We start from the raw sequence: 3,759 nt of genomic DNA, 5'->3' as shown, positions 1-3,759 counted from the left end.
AAGGATCCTTTTTAAAGATATCAGTTGGGCAGAGATCTCCTAAACAAAGAGGTATCCAAGACCAAACAAATGTCTCCAAGACTTCTGAAAAAGGAGCAGCCTGGGTGCCCTAAGAAACACATTTGAGGGATGACAAGGCACAAAAGTGAGAACAATGAGGCAACATTCATAAAAGATCATTCCACTTTGAAATGATTCCCTGAAACATGGGCCTCTGCTGTGAGCTTTGGCTTATAAAATTCCAGTGACACCAGAGAGTCCATCACCATACAGGCAGCAGAGATAATGGCAGACTATCATGTTGAAGAGTGATGTCAGATGCATTTTACATATGGCTCATAATGCCATCCAAACAGCAGTACCCACCCGTACACTTCATATCAAAATCCCTAGTCAGTTCTGGGCAAAAATGAGCAACAGAGATAGGCTAAGACTTGATGGTAAAGTCCAGAAGAGTGCATCATGAAGTTAGACAGTACTCCAGAGAGCTGCATCTGGAAAATCACTCACTTCTCCTTCACTGAAGGTCTTTCCACCTTGAGGGACTGTCAACTTGTACCTTAGCCTGACAGGCTCTTTGTGTGGATTTGCAAGCAGCAGAACCTGAGAGATCACAGCGGGTGGCAGCAGTGGACTAAATGCAGGAAGCTTAGAACTAGAGGCTGGTTGCAATTTCACTTTCATTGCCTTTGGCACAGCCACTTGAAACACAATATCCCAAACAGGTTGTGGTGCTGTGCTCAGCATGGACAGCAACAGTACCTGTATCTCTGGGAAATCAGGGGGCCCAGCCTGGGAAAAATGGAGCAAGACTTTGAAACCATTTTGATCATACACGGTGATAGGAGGCAAGTCACTGGGCTTAATTGATTCTAGTAGAACAAAAACTTGAGCTAGAGATTTATTCAAGGGTGTTGACAGGGAAGAAGTGTCTCCTGATTTTATCTCCCAAGACTGTTCCGGGAAGGAATTGTTGCTCATTGGTGAATCTTTGGAAAGTGTTTTCTGATGAAGGAAATTCAATGTGCTCCATGGGTCAGGGATTAGAGAGCAGACAAGTCCAATAACAATTTCTTCTCCTGAGAGCTTCTTTGGGAGCCATTAATCTGGTCAGTCCTGCCAGGCAAGGGCTTCTTGGCCACTGCATTGGGAGAGAAATTCCCTTCCTCCAGGCAACCATTCTCTGGAGCAGTCTGAAGAGAATCAAAGTCTAAGGATGTCTTGTGTGTTTCTGGGGCATCATTGAGACCTAAAGTAGCTAGCTCTTTCTCTAGAAGACAAGATGATATGAGCTCACACTGCTGGGAAGGGACGCCAGATCCAGAGTCCAGTTCAGAAAAGTCAATCAAGGAGTAAGTTTTGATGCTGGCTTCTTTATCCTTTAAGGCTGGGGAGGCAGGCAGCTCTCCCTGGGTACTTCTGGTGACTGTGTTGGGCACCACATTCCCAGCATTGACTTGCCCCTTCACCACCTGCTTATATAGGAGAACACCCTGAGTAAAAATGTCATTGGCTTGGAGAATCTCTGCTAGTGCCTCATCATCATCCACAGTGTCACTGGCAAGCTGGAACAGAGCGGGCCTCAGCTTTTCACAGGCCTTGTAGGCTTTTCAGGTCCAGTTGCTTTGGCCCTTGATGGTCGCTTAACATCTCCTTTATCAATTTTACATTGCTGTGGACTTGCTGTATGGTGTTGATTCTCTTGGAGATCTTCTCAGATTTCTCTGTTCCTCCTTGATAAGGGTCTTGATCAATCTGTTGGCTGCCTGTAAATCTTCAGGATGGTTACTTTTCAGAAGTCTTGATTTTTCTTCATCGGCATCAAAGATGGAGCTCTTGGGCCTGGGAGAAGGTGGGGGTAAGATTTTGTCCACTGATAATTTGGGGTCTTGTTTAATGATTCCTTGTTTCTTCAGCATCTGATAAGCATCTCGTATTTTGATATCCTCAGGAAACCAAACTGTCCAACTGAACATTATTTCAATAATTCTTGATTTGACTTAGTCTGTGGTCCAGGATCCAAGATACTTTGGAGAAAGAACTTTGATCAGCTCATTCAGAAAGCAGAACTTGGCCACCTCACCATGGAATTTCTCTCCACAATAGTTCATGCACACCTCCAGTAAGGCATGAAGAGCTTCCCTCTCCTGCAGGGACTGGATCTTGTGGGCCAACAGCCAAGGTGCATGGGATGGGCCATGAGGGTCAGTGTTCACCTGACTGCAGAAACATTAGATACAAGACCAGTTCTCCTCAGACATGCTTGGATTTGTGGTTTTATTGAGCTATAGCTCCAGCGCTGCTACCCCGTTGGGCCCCGAATGCAGCCTTGGCCGCTGCCATATAGTTGTGCTCCTCGGGTTCGTCCCACAAAATCTATAGTATTAGAGCCAGGTTTCACTTAATAATGCATTGTCCTGAAACACTGATCTTACCATATTACTACTCCTTTCAAGATCCAGTGACTTCTTAAATAAAATGCAAAGTCTATTTGACATGCAAAACCCTTTACCATCTTTTTTCTAGCCTACCTTTCCAAACTTTCTACACATTTTCTCCCTTCCAACTAAACTGTCCTTTTTTTCTTACTTGGAGGGAGGGCATCATTGTTCCTTCTCCTCTTCCCATGTTTTTGCTCAGGCTGAAATTCATGCTTATTAAAATACATTCATTCATATTGACAATTTTGATTACTGAAAGGAACAAAGAGAAAATATAAATGTGGGACTTTTTGCTGAGAAAAGGGCTATAGAAATGATGCATTTCCAACACCTACCTAAGGTTCTGTTTTAGTTGCTCATTTGCATTTGAAAGGTCAGAGAATTTTGAGATTTAATGACTAGGGAAACTCTCAGTCCCAGAATTGTTTTATAATTATAATTTATAACTTTCTTTGCTTGGTCATAGTTCAACTTGCAGAAGTGAGATTTTATTTATTCATATCATCATCAACCATTATAAACATTATTTTTATAATGCTTTAGATTTACAAAATAATATTTATATTTATATATATATGTGATATATGTATATATATGTATATATTTCTCATTTGACAAGCACAATAATCCAATGTGATAAGTGCTTTCATTACACCCATATTTTCAGGTTGGGAATCTGAGGTACAAAGAGGTTAAGTAACTTGACCACAAAAACCAGTAAGTGTCTGAGGCAGGACTTTAATTTATGTATCCTTGACCCTGAGTCTAGTGCTTCATACACAATGCCACCTAGCTGCTGTTATAAGCTGGATTATTTTTCTTAAGGTCAGGATCAATTTCTGAGCCAATGAGAGGATTAAGAGAAGAGACTCCAGTGCTTTGCAAAAGTAAAAATATAGCTTTCTGCACAAGGGTCAAAAAATTGACCCGGGAGCTATATCAAAGCAAAGTTATATTTCTCCTCAACATCACCTGTTGCTGAAAAGAACTGATGAAAGAGAGGCAATATCTCTTTCTTCCATTCTACCTACTGTTGAGGAAGTGGAAGAGAAAGAAGACACATTTTGCTCTGCCACATACCACCAAGAAGATATAGAGATGAAAAACCTTAGAACCTAGTTTAAGATGCAGAACTGGAAGCCCTTATGCAGATAGATCCTTTGCTTTAAAAAAAATAACACTACCCCAAAAAAAGACATTAGCGAAATCTTAAACTAGAAGTACTAAAGACTAAAGACTAAAGTTACACATACAAAATTGGCATAAGTGCAGTTGAGAAGAATAGTAAAAAAAAGTAACAAAAAAAATCAAAAAGATT

The 3,759-nt window shown here is 41.2% G+C and overlaps 1 pseudogene; it reads right to left on the bottom strand.

Annotated features, from left to right (window-relative positions):
* Positions 1 to 468: 468 nt before the first annotated feature.
* LOC127563416 (ADP-ribosylation factor-binding protein GGA2-like) lies at positions 469 to 2,343 on the bottom strand (annotated as a pseudogene).
* Positions 2,344 to 3,759: the final 1,416 nt, after the last annotated feature.

This window comes from Antechinus flavipes, chromosome 1 (genome assembly GCF_016432865.1).
Source record: "Antechinus flavipes isolate AdamAnt ecotype Samford, QLD, Australia chromosome 1, AdamAnt_v2, whole genome shotgun sequence".
NCBI classification, from domain to species: Eukaryota; Metazoa; Chordata; class Mammalia; order Dasyuromorphia; family Dasyuridae; genus Antechinus; species Antechinus flavipes.
This window is presented reverse-complemented; position numbering and strand designations above follow the sequence as displayed.